The 21,166-nt window shown below is 33.7% G+C and overlaps 1 long non-coding RNA gene across 1 annotated transcript; it reads right to left on the bottom strand.

Annotated features, from left to right (window-relative positions):
- Positions 1 to 2,353: 2,353 nt before the first annotated feature.
- Positions 2,354 to 5,032, bottom strand: LOC127553364 (uncharacterized). The gene is made up of 2 exons (XR_007951730.1): positions 4,557 to 5,032; positions 2,354 to 2,542 (listed from the first exon to the last, which is right to left on the bottom strand). It is a non-coding gene; the product is annotated as an uncharacterized LOC127553364 (long non-coding RNA).
- Between the last annotated feature and the right edge of the window lie 16,134 nt (positions 5,033 to 21,166).

The raw sequence follows: 21,166 nt of genomic DNA, 5'->3' as shown, positions 1-21,166 counted from the left end.
TTGTTGTAAACATTTCATTAAACATCCTTTTTGTTGGCAAAACTCTTTCAATAGTTTTATTTGTTGCACTCTCTTCAATGTTGTAAATCGCATATTTTATATGTGTGTGTATTTTAAGTGTTGTCTCTATCTCATTGGATTATGTTTAAAAGATGAATAGGTATGATATACAAACAAAACAAAAAGTTGAGATACATAAGATATGTTGACTTTTAAAATCATTAAATTACCTTATTAGAAATTCTTTATCAAAATGTGTTTATTTTCACTTTGACTATTTTTTCAATTCTTCAGATGGTAATTCATATTCCATTAGGAATGATGAAACTATATATCGAATTTATATTTGCTTTTAAAACTTCCTGAAGTTTTAGTGTAGTTGCCTATTCAAATATGACCTTGTCTATTTTGAAAATTATATATACACTTGTTTCTATATTTTTGTTCCCTTTGCTATTCAGGTTTATGTTAGTACTTTTTGTCATATCTATACTACATGAAAAACTAATGTTTGAAAAGTAGAAAAGGTAACAAAATATAAGTGTAAATGCAGATAAATCTGCAGCTAACATATTCAGCATTTTCTTCTCCCAACTTTTGCCAACTTGATTTCTGAATGTAGGCATGGGTCAAAAATCTATAAACTTATTTTCCTCTATATTAACACTTGGAAAAAGCATGATTGTATATGAAATGATTTCCTTAAAGGACAGAAATGCATATATAGGTAATGTTATCTACACAACTTGTTTTTAACAACGTTGGCTAGCTTGGACAAAACAGCATGTGTCTAGTATATTAATTGAATCTGGGAAGAAATTTTATATGAATAAAGTATCTTGAACCAAATACAAATCTAAGTTTTTGAGAATATATCATTATAAAAGGCTGGGAGCCATAAACTGGAAACAGTCACCAATGCTGTGTTGTAGAGATCTGAGGGAATAGAATACCGAAGGAATGAAATGTCTCTGGACGTCACAGAATCTGTCAGACCCTTGGTTAATGCCAATGAAACTATTCTCCAGAGTTCAGTTTGTTGGATCTGTTAACAAGAGAGCATTTTCAGAATGCCAGGACTGTGTCTTGGCCTCAATGACAAAATTCCCTTTGAAAAAACAGGGTGTGAGGAAAAGCAAGTCAGCAGAATTAGATGTAAGATTTCATCAGTATAAACATAACCACATCAATATAATTTAATTAGCAAAATTTCATAGTGTCTTTCTTGCTTTAAAAATGATAAGCTGATTTCCTTGATCACTTCAGTGGCAAATCTGAAACTCATGTCTTAGGATGAGCAACTCAATAAATTTATTCCTAGAGCACAGATCTGACCACATCATTCCATTGCTTTAAAAGCTTCGATGGTTTTCTATTGCCTCTAGAATAAAATACAAAAATTTCTACTTAACATTTATAGCCCTTTGCAATTTGATTCCAACTTCCTTATAGCTTGATTTCAACTTATTCCATTTCACATATACTCCATGTTCCTGCCAAACTATCAGAATACATGTCATTCCATCTGCCTTGGTACAGAGGTTTTCCTCCTTGCCTGGAATGCCACCTTTCATAATGTATAATTTTTGGATCCAGGGCTCACTTCAAAGTACAGCTTGAGTTATCACCTTCTACATGGCTTTTCCTCCCTTCTCCTATCCACACCCTTCAGTTGTTAGTGCCTGGATATATTCCTCCTCATCTACTTTGCATATTTCAGATTTTATTATATTTTTGTTTTAATATCTTAAAGTCTAACAGTTAATAGTTAGATTTGACCCCCCCCCCCAAAAAAAAAAAAACCTTTTCAAATAATAGTTTCATTGGTTTCCAAGTTTTGCTTTAAGGATTATGCTGCGAAAATAGCAGATAATTCATTTTTTCATAGTGGCCATAATAATATACTACACTGATTCTAACAGTGATGTTATATAGCTGTGATCACAGAACACCACAATCTATCTGTTTTTATTCACCACACATACAATTATCTGTCAGTGGAGGCTAAGTCTATACCTCCTTAGAGATATCATGAAGAATATGTTGAATTTTGATGCAGAATACCTGGTTTGGAATCCTAGTTCTATCATGTACATATTATATGATCTTGGGTAAGTCACCTGATTTTGGGGCATTGATGTCTTCAACTGTCAGAAGGTTGTACTAGATCTTCTCTGAGGTCCCTTCAAAGCTCAAAATCTTTTATGAACCTATCACACACAAACACACACACACACACACACACACACAAACACACACACATACAATAACTGTGACAGTCCCAAAGAGCAATAGAAAGTTATGCATGGGAAATGGTATAAAAAGGTATCATCAAAGAAATTATCAAAATATATGATAGTCAACAGTGTATTAAGAAGGGATAATAAAAGGACAATCAATCTGCTTTGCTAATATCCACATAATGTTAAAAGAACAAGAAAAAAAAAGCCTTCAGAGTCCTGGATGAATCCCATCGTGCCAGATTTCCAGAAGCACAGACAAAAGTTGCACAGGATGCCACAGCATGGATGGGTTGTGTTATCTGGAAGTACACATAGCAACAAAATCACAGCACTACTTAAGTGTAGCAGTATTACATATATATGTTTCTAAAATACACTTTTATATTTGAGAATTTTTCAGATTTTAAAAATATTTTATACCAACTTTCAAAATCAAATTTCCCTTCATTTAATATTTATCATTATTCATTAAAAAGAAATGATTTTTCCATATAACAACTTTGTCATCCTTTCCATCCTAATGACTCTTCAAAAACATCATGGGAAAGTTTCTTTTTGATCAAAAGGAAAAGTATCACCATCTTCTGCCATTAGTGGAAGTCTTTCCCTTTTAGTGAACCCTTATAAGTGGGGGTTTAAAATTTCAAATAGGCAGCTGTTATTGCCAATTTAGAACTGACAAAAGTTGGTGGTGCTATTTCCTTAAACAGAATTTGTTCTGTTTACTACTCCTTGTCCAAAATACTACTTCCATTTCCCTAAAAGCAGCTTACTTTATATGGAACTTAAAGCCTGATATGTTTCTTCATTTGATCTTCACAATCCTGTGATGTAGATGGATATGTTTCCTTGGTTCATAAATTAGGAAATTGAAGCTCAGAGAGCTTAAGGAATTTATGTGAGGGTCACAGCTAATATGTAGCAGATTCAGAATTTGAACCTGTTTCCTAATCTATGTTCAACATTCTCTTATGTTTAGGGAGATGGAGGCCCAATATACTGAAACATGATAGGAGGGATATCCATTATTAAAAGGCACATAACCCCACCTCATCTCCTTATAATCTCTACTCCTTATCCTATCAGGTACCTCTGAACAGAAAAAGCACTATCCCAGTAATAAGGAATAAATGCCTTACTCTTAAATTACTAATGATGAGATACACATGGACCTCATTAAGCTTTCAAGTATACATGCAATACATTTTACTCATGGTGTTGTCAGAAACTTCAAGCATGGATCTCTTGCAATATGACTGAGGAGTCTGAAAGCTAAAAGGAAATTGGATTAATGATTACTATGAATAGTAGGCTGCAGCTGTAGATTCTATTCCATTCCAAGGCAATTGAAAAACTAAAGAATCCACAGCAAAATTGGCAAAAATGGAACTCATATATGAATTGTTACCTGCCACATTTCTGCAATCATATATACACACAGTGAAATGACACAGACCTCCCCTACTCAATGGCCCCACTGACCCTTTCAGCAGTCTCTCACAAATCTCTTTTCTTATAGTGCTGACCAACCTTGAAAGTGATTTTTTAAAAAATCTAAAATTATGCTTTTATGAATCAAATATGTAAACATTTTGAAGAGACATTACAGATAGACAATGAACTCAGCAGAGAATTAAGTAAGAAGAGACCAGGTTGTGGTGTTTTGGAAACTGTTAACTCCTTTGAATGATGCAAACCATTTGATGCTGCAAAAATCCACCTCTAATACTAAGTCTTTAGGTGATGTTACATGGCTGCAGATTATGGACCACAAAAATATCAAAAAGTTAAAACTGCAAAGTAGATATAGCATGTTACCATAATAGGAGAAAGTATGATTACAGTGGGGAGTGCTTGTCCTAAGACTCAAGCACTTCCAGGCAGTCTTATCTTAGATACCTATTTGTTCTGTGGACAAGTCACTTCTCTCTGTGCCTGAGTTCTTCAATTCTAAAATGAAAATAACAACTATAGGTACCTACCTCACAGAATCAAATGACATAATAGTTGTAAAGCACTATATGATCCTTCAAATGTTAGAAATATTAGCTTTTATTAAGTATCTTATGCACCAGAAGGAGGATGAAAGATAGTGGAAAACGTGTGGTTTCCAAAGTGGGAAATGATTTGTCTATCATTACTTCTAAAACCCCATTAATAAACATTTATGTGTCACATTTTAGGTAAAGTAAAAATAACAAATCTTATATAATATCAGTCTGGTGAAGCAGGACAGGGGACCCAGATACACTATCATTTGAGTTCCACACTGTGGCTGTGATAAAGAAGGCTCAAGCAGAAACAAGCACATACCAGTGAACAGTTAAAAAGGGGAGGAGCACTGCTAGTTGTGGTCACTTGCAGGACAGCAGAATTCCTGGTTTGGCTTTCAGAGAAGAACTATGGAGCTATGCTTGCACACTCTTGAGGATTGTGGTGGCAACAGTGCTGGGCGCCCTGGTTGTAATTCAGGAGCAGAAATGAGAACTTAAGGTTACCAAGCCTGGAGGAGCAGTGACTACATCTGGAATTGGATTATAGAACCAAAAGGTCAAAGGTCCCCTCTACAGACCTTAGAAAACAAAAATATCAAAAACTTGAAGCCTGAAACATTATTTCCCACATCTAGGACTCTAACATAAAATTAACAACCAAGAAATAAACCATTTAAAAAAAATGAATTTAAAAAACATAGGGAGAATCTGACTATACTTAGCTACTACGATGCTAGAGAAGTTTAGGGTTCAGACTCAGAACAAGACAAAACAATTTCTTATAAAAGCTTCAAAGAAAATTTAAAATGGTCATAAGCCCCAAAAAGTTTTTTAAAAATTTAAAAGAATTTTACAAATCAAATTAAGAGAAATTGAGGAAAATTGTGAAAAGAAATAAAGGTAATGCAAGAAAAGAAAATTAATGAAATGGGGAAAGAGCTCTAAAAACTTACCAAAGAAAATAATTCCTTAAAAATTAGAACTAGGCAAGAGAACACTAATGAGTTCATAATACATCAACAAATCATAAAACAAAATCAAAAGAAAAAAGAGAATATGAAACATATTATTAGAAGAACAATTGACCTGGAACACAGATCAAGAAGAGATAATATAAGAATTGTCAAACTCTTTGAAAGCTATGATGAAAAAAAAAATCTAGACTCTATACTTCAAAATTATGCATAAATTCTAGAACTAAAAGATAAAAGAGAAACTGGAAAAAATCCACCAATTTCCACCTGAAAGAGATCTCAACATGAAAACCCATAGGAATTTAACACTTCTTAGGTGTGTGACCCTGAGCAAGTCAGTTAACCCCAATTACCTCAGCAAAAAGCAAGAAAAGAAAATTAGAACTGGGCAAGCCAATGAAGCTACGAGAAATCAAGAAATAACAGAACGGATTATAAAGAATGAGAAAATAGAACAGAACGTGAAACATAAGAAAAACGGCAGATCTGAAGAACAGATCTAAAGAGAAAATATAAGAATAATTCGACTTCCAGAAAGATGTGACCAAAAAAGAACCTTTAAACAATAATGGGGGAAATAATCCAAAAAAATTGTGCCAGAGTGAAAGGAAAGTAGAAATAGAAAAAATCCAATAATCACCACTTCAAAAACATACTGTGTGGAAAATACATAGGAATATTGCCAAATTTCAAAAGATCCAGATCAAAGAGAAAATTTTGCAAGAAACAAAAAACAATTCAAATACATTAGAGTTACAATTAGAATTGTACAAGACTTAGCAGCAGCCACAATAAAAGACTGCAGGTAATGGAATCATATCTACCAACAGTCAAAAGGACTAGGCCTACAGCAAAAAATATATCCAGCAAAATTCCATATAAATTTGAATGAGAAAAAAAAAAGGATCTTCAATGAATTTGTACATTTTTAACACTTTTTATCAACCAAGCCCAAAATTAACAGAAAATTTAATATATAAGAGCCAATATCAAAGATGAATTTTAAGGAATTCAATGTGGACAAATTGTTTAAACATGGACAGAGTATGTTGGAATACACGGGAACCACCTGACAGAAGTTACTGGAGATCCAACACATAATGGATCTCCTTTGTGAGAGGATGATACAAGGAGACTGAGAGGCAGTTGCTGTTCTCTGATCTGACTGAGAGGCCGTTGCATTGTCTGACCTCTCTCTCTCCTCTTCGCTCTGCCTCCAATTTATCTCATTCCCAGTCCACAACACCTGTGTCAGTAAAGGCTTCCTTGCAACTCTTTCAGATGTTATGATCCACAGCTGTGGAGGCTCTCAGAGAATTGACCTGTCCCTTAACAATAACCTGATTTTTTTTTTTTTTTTTTTTTTTTGCTGTTATTTTCCTGCCACAGCATGGTCCACACACTGAGGAATGCAAGCAGCACTATCGCTTCTGGATGATTGCAGCAGGTGTTGATCAAGGCAAATTTTCAAATGGAGAAGAGGACTATAATCAGAACAGGCATTTAAGTCTCTCATCAGTCTCCTGACTCGGCCTTTGATGTGTTGGCCTATTTAAAAAAGTCTTACCAGGACACTTCTTCCTTAACTCTGAAAGAATGCTTCTCACGAACAGCTCTGGTTCTTCCTGTAATTCTTACCCCATGTTCAGGAGCCATTATGTTAGAATGCATGAGGGAGCTGCTGGAATACACGGGAGCCACCTGCCAGTGGTTGCCGGAGATCCAACCCAGAATGGATCTCCTTGTGAGAGGATGATACAAGGAGACTGAGAGGCCATTGCATTGTCTGACCTCTCTCTCCTCTTCCCTCTGCCTCCAGTTTCTCACTCCCAGTCCGCAACACCTGTGTCAGCAAAGGCTGCCCTGCAACTCCTTCAGATGTAATGATCCACAGTCCCTTAACAAGTGTTCATTTTTTTTTCTACATGGGAAACATGTACTATATGGTAAGATTCACATCAACAATAGAGTAGCTCAAAAGAAAGATTGGCAGAATTAAGGTAAAAATAGAATCATGTCATACAAATGAGGTTCAACAATAGACAGAGAAAGCTCGTAGTTCTGAAAATCTACTCACATGGGGAATGGGTACAATAGGCACCATGATATATATAGCACACTCTCCAAAATCTATAAAGAAATGAGGAGGGATGAGCATACAGAAAAGCAAAGGATAAGAGATGAAGACAAGGAAGGGAGCCTTGGGTAGGGGGAACTTAATAGCAAGGAAAGTTAAGGAGCCCAATTTAGAGTCAGCAGGGATAGAAAAGACATTGTGTGTGAAGGTGTGTGAAGGTGTGTGTGTGTGTGTGTGTGTAACTTTGTACCTAACTGATTTTCTGCTGGGAACATGACAATGTTCTCAGTTTTTTTTTTTTTTTTTTTTTTGTATTCATTTGTTTATCTTTGTTTCTTAGTTTTTTTTCCTCAAGTAAAATAAATGAAAAATTTTAAATATTTAAATCTGATTTTATATGTATGAAGTTTTCATAAATTAATTTATTTTAATAAACATTGCTTTATGAATCATGTTGGCAGAGAAAAATCAGAATAAAAGAAAAACCATGGAAGAGGGGGAAAAAATAAACAGAAAAAAGTGAACATAGCATGTGTTGATTTACAATCTCCAAGGTTCTTTTTCTGGATGGAGATGGCATTTTTTGTTCAAGATCTATGGATATCTTGAACCCATATATATACATATATACATACAGACACTCACACACACACACACAATATCTCATCTTGACCCAATGAGTATAAACAAGTCTTTCATAGTTGGTCATTCTTGCTGTTATTGTGTTTAATGTATTTATTCCTGGTTCTGCTTGTTTCATTCCGCATTAGTTCATATAAATCTTTCCAGGGCTTTCTAAAATTAGCTTGGTCATTTTTTTTAGAACATTATTCTATTATCTTCATGTACTACAGCTTGCTCAGTTCTTTCTCCAGTTAATGGTTATGTAGTCATTTTCCAATTCTTTCTTACCACAAAAAGAGCTGCTACAAATGTTTTTTGCACATGTGGGTCCTTTTCCCTTCTTTATGATTTCCTTGTGATACAGAATCAGTAATGGTACTGCTGGATCAAAGGGTATGAACAGTTTTATGGCCCTTCAGGCATATTTCCAGATTACTCCACAGAATGGTTGGATCATTTGGATCATTTTACTTCAACAATGCATTAGTATCCCAGTTTACCCACATCTCCTCCAACCTTTATTATCTTTTCCTGTCATGTTAGCCAATCTAAGAAATGAGGTGGCATTTCAAGAGTTATTTTCATTTGCATTTCTCTAAACAATAGTGATTTAGAGCATTTATAGATGGTTTTAATTTCATCATCTGAAAATTGTTCATATTCTTTGAACATTTATCAATTGAGAAGTGACTTGCAGTCTTATAAATTTGACACAGTTCCTTATATTATTTTAGAAATGAAACTTTTATCAGAAATACTAGCTATAAAGATTTTTTCCCAGCTCTGTACTTTAATGTAATCAAAGTTGTCCATTTTGCCTTTTATGTTCTCTAGTTCTTCTTTGGTCATAAATTCAACAATTCTCCAAAGATATCATCTGCAAAGAATTATACTTTTATTTCTTCATTGCCTGTTCTAATTCCTTTCTTTTTCTTTTCTTCTTGCTAAAGCCAATTTTCTAGTACAATGCTGAATATTGGTGATAGTGGGCATGCTTGTTTTACCCCTTATCTTATTGAGAATGCATCCAGCTTCACTCCACTACAAATAATTCTTGCTGTTGGTTTTAAATAAATACTGCTCATTATTTTAAGGAAAGCTCCCTTAATCTTGATCCTCTCTAATGTTTTTTTTTTTTAATATGAATGGATGCTGTTTAGTCAAAAGCATTTTCTGCATCTATTGCGATCATATGATTTCTATTGGCTTTGCTATTGATACAGTAGATTATGGTAATAGTTATCATCATACTGAACCAGTCCTGCATTACTGGCATAAATCCCACTTGGTTATAGTGTATTATCCTGCTGATAAATTACTCTAATCTTTTTGCTAATATTTTAAATTTTTTACATCAATATTCTTTAAGAAGATTGGTCTCTTTTGGTTCTGATTTAGGTATCAGTAGCATATTTGTCACAGAAGGAATTTGGCAGAATTCCACCTATTTTCCCAAGAACTTTATATATTAGAATTGTTTTTTTAAATATTTGGTAGAATTCATTTGAATCCATCTAGTCCAGGTGATTTTTTTTTTTTTCTTAAGAGAACTCATTAATGGCTTCTTCAATTTCTTTTTCTAAAATGGAACTATTTAAATAGTTTATATTTTTGTAATTATTCATCCATTTAGGTTAGATTGTCAGATTTGCTGCCATACAGTTGGGCAAAATAGTTCCTAATTATTACCTTAATTTATTTTTCATTGGTGGTATGTTCACTTTTTAATGCTGGTGATATTTTTCCTGTCCTTTTTTCAATCAAATTAACAAAGGTTTATCCACTTTTTTGGTTTTTTTACCCAAACCAAATCTTACTTTTATTAATTAGTTCAATAGTTTTTTATTTCAATCTTATTAATCTCTTCTTTGAATTTCAAAATTCCTAATTTGGTATTTTCCTCCCTAGCTTCTTTAATTGCATGGCCTACTCATTGATCTCTTCTTTCTCTTTTATTCATAAGGGAGCTTTAATTCTCTATTTAGTGATATAACATTTCGCCTAACAACTACGTTGGCTGCGTCCTATAGGTTTTGGTATATTGTCTCATTGTCATTCCCTTGCATAAAATTATGCATTGTTTCACTGATGTTGTCTGATCGACATTGTTTTTTATTATTATTAAAGCTTTTTATTTACAAAACACATGCATGGGTAATTTGTCCAACATTGACCCTTACAAAACCTTTTGTTCCGAAGTTTCCCCTCCTTCCCGCCACCCCCTCCTCTAGCTGGCAGGTAATCCAATACGTGTTAAGTATGTTAAAATACATGTTAAATCCAACATATGAATACAAATTTATAGTTATCCTACTACACAAGAAAAATCAGATCAAGAAGAAAAAGAAAAACTGAGAAAGAAGAAAAAATGCAAGCAAATAGCAACAAAAAGGGTGAGAATGCTATGTTGTGTTCCACACTATTCCCATGGTTCTCTCTCTGGGTGTACATGGCTCTCTTCATTACTAACTGGTTTGAATCATCTCATTGTTGAAGAAAGCCACATCCATCAGAATTGTTGGTCATATAAGTCTTTTTTTTTGCCATGTATGATAATCTGGTTCTGCTCATTTCACTTAGGATCAGTTGATATAAGTCTCTCCAGATGTCTCAAATCATCCTGCTGATCATTTCTTACAGAACAATATTCCAGAGCACTCATGATTTATTCAGCCATTCTCCAACTGATGGGCATCCACTAATGTTTCCAGTTTCTTGCCACTACAAAAAGGGATGCCACAAACATTTTTGCCCATTGTCTCTTTCCCTCCTTTAAGATCTCTTTGGGATATAACCCCAGGAGAAATACTGCTGGATTAAAAGGTATGCACAGTACAATAACTTTTTGAGCATACTTCCAAACTGCTCCCTAGAATGGCTAAATCTGTTCACAGGTCCACCAACAATGTATCAGTGTCCCAGTTTTCCCACATTGGTCATTATCGTTTTCTATCATCTTAGTCTGATACAATTGCCTTAATTTGCATTTCTCTGATCAACAGTGATTTGGAGCACCTTTTCCTGTGACTACAACTGGTTTTAATTTCTTCATCTGAAAACTGTTCATATCTTTGACCATTTATCAATTGGAGAATGTCTTTAAGTATTATAAATTTGAGTAAATTCTCTAAATGGGACCTTTATCAGATCCTCTGGATGTAAAAATATTTTACCAGTTTATTGCTTCCCTGCTAATCTTGTCCACAAAAATATTAACTTAATATCTTTTTAACTTAATATAATGAAAATTATCTGTTTTGTGACCAATAATGATCTCCAATTCTTCTTTGATCACAAATTCCTTCCTCCTCCACAACTCTGAGGTAAACTATTATGTTCTTCTAACTTGTTTAGAATATCCTTCTTTCTGTCAAGTTTATGAACTCATTTCAACCTGATCTTGGAATAGTATTAGGTTGGGTCTATGCCTATTTTCTACAATACTAGTTTCCAATTTTCCCAACAGTTTTTGTTAAATAGTGAATTCTTATCCCAAAAGTTGGGGGGTCTTCCGATTTGTCAAATATTAGATTGCAAGTCATTGACTATTTTGTTCTGTGAACCTAACTCATTGCATTGATCAACTCTATTTCAGTACCAAATGGTTTTGATAAATACTGCTTTATACTATAGTTTTAGATCTGGTACAACCAGGCCACCTTCATTTGATTTTTTTGTTTTCATTAGTTCTCTCAAAATTCTCGACCTTTTGTTCCTCCAGATAAATTGTTATTTTTTTCTAGGTCAGTAAAAGTTTCTTGAGAGTTCAATTGGAATAGCATTAAATTAATAGATATGGAAATATTGTCATTTTATTATATATATTCACTTCACCTATCCAAGACCACTTGATATTTTTCCAATTGCTTAGTTCTGACTTTGGGTGGAAAGTGTTTTGTAGTTATTGTTATATAGTTCCTGACGTTCTCTTGGCAGATAGATTCCCAAATATTTTATACTTTCAATAGTTACTTTAAATGGAATTGCTCTTTGTATCTCTTTATTGTTGGATTTTGTTGGTGATGTATAAGAATGTTGGTTACTTATGTGGATTTATTTTGTAGCCTGCAACTTTGCTCAAGTTGTGGATTGATTTTTAGTTGATTCTTGAGGGTTCTTTAAGTATACTGTCATATCATCTGCAAAAAGTGATAACTTTTTTTCCTCATTACCTATTCTAATTCCTTTAATCTTTTTCTCTTATTGCCAAAGCTAGCATTTCTAATACAATACAGAATAGTAATGGTGGTAATGGGCAACTTCATTTCATTCCTGATCTCACTGGGAATGGTTCCAGTTAATCCTCATTACATATGATGCTTGCTGATGGTTTTAAGTAGATGCTACTGTTTTAAGGAAAAATCCATTTATTCCTATACTCTCTACTTTTTAATAGGGTGTTGGATTTTATCAAATGGTTTTTCTGTATCTATTGAATTAATCATATGGTTTTAATTGATTTGGCTACTGATAGTCAATTATGTTAATGGTTTTCCTAATATTGAACTAGTCCTGCATTCCTGGTATAAATCCTACTTGGTCGTGGCGTATTATTCTGGAGATGATTTTCTGTAATCAGATTTTTGCATCAATGTTCATTAGGAAGATTGGTCTATAACTTTATGTCCTAACTGGTTTAGATATCAGTATCATGTCTGTCTCATAAAAGGAACTTAATAGGAGTCCTTCATTCCCTATTTTTTCAAATAGTTCATATAGTATTGGAGTTAATTTTTCTTTAAATGCTTTTAAGAATTCACATGTAAATCCATCTGGTCCTGGGGATTTTTTTCTTAGAGAGTTAATGGCTTGTTCTTTTTCTAAAATGGGACTATTGGAGCAATTTCCTCTCTCTAATGTGGGCTAATCTTTATTTTTGTAGGTATACCTCCATTTCACTTATTGGCATAAAATTGAGGAAAGTAACTCCCAATTATTGCTGACTTCCTCTTCATAGGTGGATAGTTCTTTTTCATTTTTGAGATTAAGTTTTATTTTCCTTTTCTTTTTCTAATCAGATTAAAATTTTTTTTCATAAAACTTTTATTCAGGTTTTTTACTTTGTTTTATTGATCTCTCTTATTTTTAGAATTTCAAGTTTGGTATTTGATTGGGGGTTTTTAACTTCTTTTTCTAGTTTTAGTTGCAAAACCAATTCATTGATCTCTTTTATCCACTATACCTCCACTTTCTTCTAACACAGACCTTTTCTAACACCTTGTCTTTTTCCTTTGATATCAGATTAGTATAATCACAATGATACATACCTTCTCTGTCCATGTGACCTCATCTACCCCAGTAACAGACAGTTCTCAAGAGTTAGATACTTTAACATTTAAGGATCTGAAGTTTAAATTAGTTTCTAAGCTTCTCAAGTCCTGCATTTGATTAAAATTTTCATTTAGTTATAGTTTCTATAGAAATGATTGTTTTTTTTTTTTACTTTTTTGAAGCTCCATCCCTGAAAGACGCCCAGTCTCATAGGGTAGTTAATTCTTAGTTGTACCCCTAATCCATTTCCTTCTGGATTATACCATTCCAGGCCCTTCAATCCTGTATTGCATTTAGCTGCCAGATTCTGGGTAATACCATTACTCCTTGATATTTGAATTGTTTTTTTCTGGCAGTATGCAGTATTTTTTTTGAGATTCTTGTTCTGGAGTTTCACAAATTTTTTCAAAACAACTTTCTGGTATGAATAATTAGGGTTTCCCTTTTAGGATATATTTCCAAAGGATGAACAGATTCTTTCAATGACTTTCCCCCATTTCTAGGCTACTGAGCAGTTTTCCTCGATTACTTCTTGAAGAATGCCATCCAGGCTCATTAATGTATGATTTTCTCAAGTGTTTTTTTCCATTTATCCAATTGTTTCTTAAGGAATTGCTTTAGTTTTTCAAGCTGTTGACTCTTTTGCATACCTTTCCCCCTCCCCCCTTTTGTCTTTTTTTTCAAGACCTTTATGAGCACTTTCAAAAAGCCTCTTTGGGCTTGAAACCAATCCTTATCAGATTTTCTCTGTACATTTTGTTCTCATTTGAGTTGGTTTGGTCTACCCTGTCACCATAATAGTTTCTATGGTCAATATACTATTTCTTTTTGCTATTTCCTTATTTTACTTTTATGGGCAAGCTCTGTCCTAGGATAAAAAGGGTGCTGTCTTGCTGCAAAGCTCTGAAAAATGACTGAGCACAGGGGCTCCCGTGTTTGCAGGGTGGGGGAGGAGGGGTTTTACCTGCTCTTTTCAGGAAGAGCCTGGTTTCCCAGAATTGGCCTTCTGACCTGACTGGAGATTGCCCCAATGATCTGCTCCTCTCCCAAGCCAGGACTGAGGGTTTTAGTGGCTGACTTGTGATTTAAGATCCTCTCACTGGATTTCCCAATCTATGTGTTTCCAATCTATATTGAACTGGAGAATGATTTTGTTCCGTTCAGGTTTGGTTTCATGTCTTTTCAAGGGAAACTTCCTGGAGCAGCTTCCTGGCTTCAGTACATCATCTTGGCCCCACTTTACAAGTTATTTTTTTAAAGTTTTTGGCTATATAGTTCATGGGTTTACTGTCTAGTTTTTAAATGGGATCTTTTACTATTCTTGCATAGTTTTAACTTTTGATAAACAAGAATGCTTAATATTTATGTGGATTTACTTTATATCCAATTAATTTGCTAAAACTTCCAAACTCTGAATTTGGGGGCTTTTCCAATATACTATTATATCAGCAAAAAAGTTTTACTCATTCCCTAATCTGATTCCTCCCATTCTCTTCTATTGCTAATAGAAATTTCTAATACAATACTAAGCCTTGGTGACAGTAGGCATTCTTGCTTCACATCTGATCTTACTTGAAAGGCTTCTAGCTTATTGGCTAATGACAGGAAAAGATAATGATAAATACTGAAGGGGATGTGGGGAAACTGGGACACTTCATTGTTGGTCGAGTTGTGAATCGATCAAACTGTGTCTATCCTTTGATGCAGCAGTGTCTCTACTGAAACTGCATCTGAAAGAGATCATAAAAAAATGGGAAAACCCATAGTGCAAAAATTTTTGTAGCACTTTTTGTAGTGGCAAGGAGCTAAAAAGAGAGTAGATGTGAATTGTGAACATCTGAATTGGATAACAGCTGATTATGAATGTTATGGAATATTATTTTTGATAAGAATCAAAGATTATTTCAGAAAGGTTTTGAAGAGACTTACATGAACTGATGCTAAGTAAAGTGAGAACCAAAATGTACACAGCAACAAGATTATGTATACAGATCAATAAATCTTTTCAACAGTAAAGTGAATCAAGCCAATTTCAACAGATTTGGGATGCAGAGCCATCTGCATCCAGAAAGGGTTGTGGGGACTGAATGTGGATCACAATATATTTTTATCTTTTTTATTGCTGTTTGTTTTCCCCCTTTGTGATTTAATTTTTGTGGAAATATGTATAGCAGAAGAACATGTGTGTTTTAACATATACTAGATTACTTGCTGTCTAGGTGAGGTGATGGTAGGGAAGGAAGGAGAAAAATTTGGAGACAACATTTTGCAAAGATGAATGGGTGAAAACTATCTTTGCGACTATTAAAAAATAAAGCTTGCAAAGTTAAAAAAGAAAGTTATTTAGCATCTACTATCCAGCAAGTACTGGTAAAGAATGAAACAATCTCTAGCCATAGAAATGAATCTCTTTACTGAGCCCAACATACCTGCTCTGCTCTTTGCCACTGTTATGTATTGATAGGAACAATTCCAGACTTTAAAAGCATTATTTTTACATCAATACCTAGTATGTGGTACTAACATCTCTCCTATTAAATGAGGCTTTTTATACTTGGCAAACTTACGCAATGTAAACCATTTCCTTAATGCTGGAAATAGTTTATTAAAAAATTTCTCTGAAAAAATAATTTTGTCCTACCAAAGTATTCTGTAGAATTTCAACTTACTAGGATTTGTTAAATATTGTCTTTGTTGGTAAAGACAAACTGCCTTATCAGTATTTACATTTCAGTTTAGAGAACTGTTTAAAATATTGTTTTCATAGTGACTTTAATATATAATTGAATTCATACAAATTTTCATTAAGTTGTAAATTAAAAAGTCAATGTGGTAAAGCCATTATTTTAAGAAAACTATTTCAAGTGTTTTAATGGAAGGAATGAAGAATTAGTAATTGTGATTCCACTAGTGTAGAGTAGATTTCAAACAGATAATCAAATAGATTATCAAAACTTAAGGCATAAACATTAATGTGACTTTCAAAGTCAAAATGTGGCACACACATGACTTAATGGTCCATCGAGTTCGACACTTTTTAAAGGAAAACTTCCAACAATGAATAGGCAACTCTTCTATATATACCTAGAAGCATCATTCTGCAAATCAGAGATAAAATTGTCTAAAGGAACTATGTTAAGTAATTTTTCTTCAGTGACCTAAGAAGTGGGACTTGAAACTGGCCAAGTCCTCTCAAGATAGCTGCATTTTGAGCTTTCAAAGTACATTCAACAATTTTTAGGCACTTATTTTTCAGAGCAGTGGCAGACAATAGGAAAAGAAGAAATAATCCTTGCCCTCAAATAATACACATTCTATATTATATAAGTGATCCTCCGTTCTCCCAGAAAATCAAGATCAAAATGACATTACTACATTATAGTCAAATTAAAGTGTATTGGACTGTGGCTGATCACACTATTATAAGCTTAGAATTGCTCTACCATAGGTCAGGACCAAATAATCCATATGAATATTTACAGTGGATTCTCTTAAATCTGCGAATCTCATTTCTTTTGAGGTACTTAATAAAATTTAGTCCTGTGCAATCAATTCCAAAATTCTGAACACCCCATCAAAATGGCTTTGGAATCATTTTTTCTGACCACTATGTGAGCACTTGCTCTTTTGAGCTCTCCATAAAACATACTATGGCTTGGGTTTAATTGACTTGCTGAAAGAGGAATTCTCAATCATTTCTGGATATATGGCTCAGTATGTATGTCCGTTTTCTCTCTGGAAGACAAGATATTAATACATTTACTTCAGAAAGATAATTGAAACCTTGGAAAAGGAAATTTCATTGAAGTAGCAGGGATGGAAACTCAATATAGGGTGGTTGAAGTTAAAGTGGGTGACAAGAGCATGTCTGTTTATGACTACTCCTGTACACGATTTTTATTTCTCACGTCAGTAATTTTCTGCCAACAGGGAAAATGGGGAAGAATTATTATTGGGATCTAAATCTAAATAATCTCAACATTATTTATGAAAGACTTTACAGTATCTGCTGTTTACATTATATACTATAAAAACTGCAAATGAGACAAAATAAGACTGTCTCCTATACAAATGTATAGCTTATTTGATCAGTATTTATGTCCAAGGCAAAAATGATCAAATATATTTGATTGCATTGATTTATCCCTTCAGTGAGCAGATCACTTCCCAAGTGTCACATCCATCTATTTTCTTAGGGTGCTGGGAATCTTCTTTCATTTCTTCAGATATAGCAAAGGTATCAATGAGTGACAAATTGATACCTTCTGGCAAACCCTGGCTTGCCATATAGCAATTAGATTGAACAACAGATAGTAACAATGCCAATGTCTCAAGTCAAAAAGACGTCAACTCACTTTTAGACATTTAATAGCTGTATGTGGCGCTGGACAAGTCACTTAACCCTCTATCTCAATTCTTAACTTGTAAAATAAATTAGAAAAGGAAATGGCAAAACACTGCAGTATCGTTGCAAGAAAACCTCAAATAAATCAGGTTGTTTTCTTAGCCTAGCATGATTGTATATCAGACCATTTAACTTTTTTCCATGTTTCCCTCTTTTTTTTTTTACACAATTGCTTTCATGTAACAATCATTCCAGTCACAGAAGATCTATTAATCCCAGTTCTTTGCTACTACAAAGTTCTGCTTAATACTAGGAAACTTTTTTCTTTAAATCAATACAATCTCTCAGGATCAAATTATATGGACGTTAATCATTTAACATAATTCCAAGTATCTTTCTAAAATAACTTTATTAAATTACAGCTCCACCAATGTACAATTGCACATATCTTGCTACAATTCTCCCAGTACTGAGTATTTCCATCTTTTTGATCATTTTTGCCACTTATCTGGTACAATAAAAAATGTAGTCTTTCATATCAATGATCTCTTAACTGCTAGACACATTTTTCTGTCCTCACTCCCCCACACTTTCGCAGTCAGTATTGACCACACATTATATTGATTGCTTCAGCAATACTTTTTTCCTACTTGAATTTCGCTTCCTGCCTTAAACCAAACAAGTATACCTCTGAAGCGTTATCTTTTTTTCCTTTAGAAAACACTAATATTTAATTATGACCTCAATGCAGGCTATTCCTGGGGCAATATTCCAATTTTTTGAATGCTTTTAGCATCTCCTTCTACATGCTTGGATTTTACCTGCCCATTTTCTCCTCAGCACATAACTACCTATTTTTCTCTTAATGGCATCACCATCTGGTGACTAAGCTTCTAAATCTACCATTCTTATTTTTAACATTTTTGTCCAGTACATTTCTGAGACAGGTCAATTCTACCACTGTTTTTGTCTCCTTTTGTAATGGCCACCACTCACTTGCAACTGTCTTCTAATTAGCTCATTTAGCTTCTCCTCTTATACAACTAAATACGTTTTTCTAATGTAGTCTGACCATATAATTCCCATAAGAATACTTTACTAACTCTCCATTGTCTAAAGAATAAAACATAAGCTAGACTAGAGCTTCTTAAAACCTTTTCCACTAGAGACCCGTTTTCAGAGGTTTTTATATCACCCCAAATGTATAGGCATGTAAGTTATACAAATAATATTTTGCTAATCAATCATAATTTTGTGAAACCCCCATTTAGTTATGAGACCCCATATGGAACTGTGAACCAGTTTAAAAAAATGGCAACTAGACAATAACCTCACTTTCAATCTCATTTCATTCTTTTCATCACCATAAATTCCATATGCCAGTTAAAAGGATAACCCCACCCTCCATTTATCATTTACTGAAATTCCTGGTACCATCAGCTGCTCAAAAGTTTGTCACAGACCATTCCCCCCAAACTTTAATATATAAATGGGAACCCTGCCATTAGGGTTGTTCTGAAGATCACAACATAAAAAGGTTTTAAAATTTTTAAATATGTTCTCCCATTTCTTAGTTGCCCATCTAGACAACCTGTTATATTATGCCTTGTACAAACCAATCCTTACTAGAAGCCAACCACTGTGCTAACAAATGGAGAAAGATGGGAAGGGGAACAGTTAAAAGTTCACTCTAAAGGAGCTCCCCTTCTTTGGGGGAAACAAGACTTGCTTAAGGTTCAGCTACAAGATATTGGAGACTCCTTAAGATATAAGGTTTTAGATAAGGGATGGATTGCAGAGCCCAGGGAGTCTCAGAGCACTTGGGCAAAGTAGTGTGTATTGATCTATAAGGTACAACAACAGGGTAATTAGTGAAAGCTGGACTTAGTTGCTGCTAAGATAAGGATTACTAGTCTTTCACCTTCCAAGATTGTAATAGGCAATTTCCAAGTCATCCAAGAGGTATCCAAGTAAGCAATCATAATTGCTCTTCTCCGCAGATCTACATTCAAAGGGAAGAGGATTGCAAAGGGAATCCCAGCAGTTCTGTGTTAATACTAGCTCAGCAATTCAAGAACCATTTTTCATCTATCACTAACTAACACCTACATAGTGATTTGGATTCAATAATTTGGTATTTGAGTGTAGAGCTTTAAAATGTTACTGGAAACATATCTAGTACATTCCAATAGCCTGTGTGAATGATCACTATTGAACAGAGCAAACCAGGCACTTAAGGATAACTGGTGACGTTCAAAATTTCTTAAATCTATATTTCTAAGCATTCATTTTTATTGATGCCATTCTTGCAGTCCCACTTAGGGAGAACTCTTGAGTTGTACACTGCACAGTACCTCCCTTCCCACTTACAAGTTCAGTAATGTCATCTTATGCCTGTCTCACAACCTCTCCACCATTGCCAACTTGACCACTAACAGGTAAATTCCACCACATTTCTATAATCTGTGACTTATACTTAAGTTATTTATCTACATGGGTATATAAAATATTAGTTTAAATCTAAATTATACCCCCTCCATATTTTCCTAATAACTTTTATCAAATAGTTATCACACTAGTTGGGGTGTTCTTGGTATTAAGATACATAAACTTTTGTAGTATATATCTCATCTCATTTGTTCCTAGGAACAATCTTTTCGTAATAAATTTTAATAAGTTTTAATTTCTTATGATATGTACCCTCCTCATCTATTTTTCTCAAGAGATCCTCAACTTGCTGAACATGTTCCAAAACATTAAAAAAGTACTTTTTGAACAATGAAATTCTTTAAATTTAAAGGGAAAATTTTAGATTGCTAATGTCACATGGTGCAGACAATTTTAGAAAAAAGAGGGAGGACGCATCACATTAAGAAAACAAGACACAATTGAGTTGTCCAAGTAGAATTATATAAAAATGTATGCATGAAAAGGAGCTATTCTGGGTTCCACCCAAATTACTGGTAGCCTTCTTCTTTCTAGGTCTCACAATTACAAGAGTACTAATCTACATTCATGACTTTCTGATCTCGACTTCTTGCATACATTAAATCTTTTCAAATTACTTAGTTAGATACTAGATATACATTAATGACATAGACACACAATTTTGAAATGACTAACTCATCTCTGGGATTTCCTATTATGCCAAGACTAACGAAGAATATTATAATTCTAAATCTAAAAGATTTAGTCTATGTATGTAACTAATATGGGAAGATGTATGTAAACATGGGGAGAAAAATAACCCTATGGGTAATCATATAGTAATTTCTTATATTCATTCTTACTATTTATAAAAGGTTTATTAATCTTTTACATATCATTTTATATAAATGTTTATAATTATATAAATGATTTCATATCTGTTGTCTTTCCCTTGGTATATGAACAAGATTTTACCTCAACCTAAGAGGAGTTTGGGCCCACAGAAATTGTCCTATATTTCTGGAGTGAATCATCATAAAAGCCCTTTACCATCAATTTATGATATCATAGATAGAGACTGATACATTTAGTGTAGATAAAAGAAATGGCTAAATCAGAGAGGGAAAGGCTTTTTTAAAAAAGTACATTCAGATTTAATATAACAAGTTATTACATCATTCAAAATATTCCACACATTTCTCACATCCTTT

The sequence above is a fragment of the Antechinus flavipes genome, chromosome 3 (genome assembly GCF_016432865.1).
Source record: "Antechinus flavipes isolate AdamAnt ecotype Samford, QLD, Australia chromosome 3, AdamAnt_v2, whole genome shotgun sequence".
Classification (NCBI taxonomy): Eukaryota; Metazoa; Chordata; class Mammalia; order Dasyuromorphia; family Dasyuridae; genus Antechinus; species Antechinus flavipes.
This window is presented reverse-complemented; position numbering and strand designations above follow the sequence as displayed.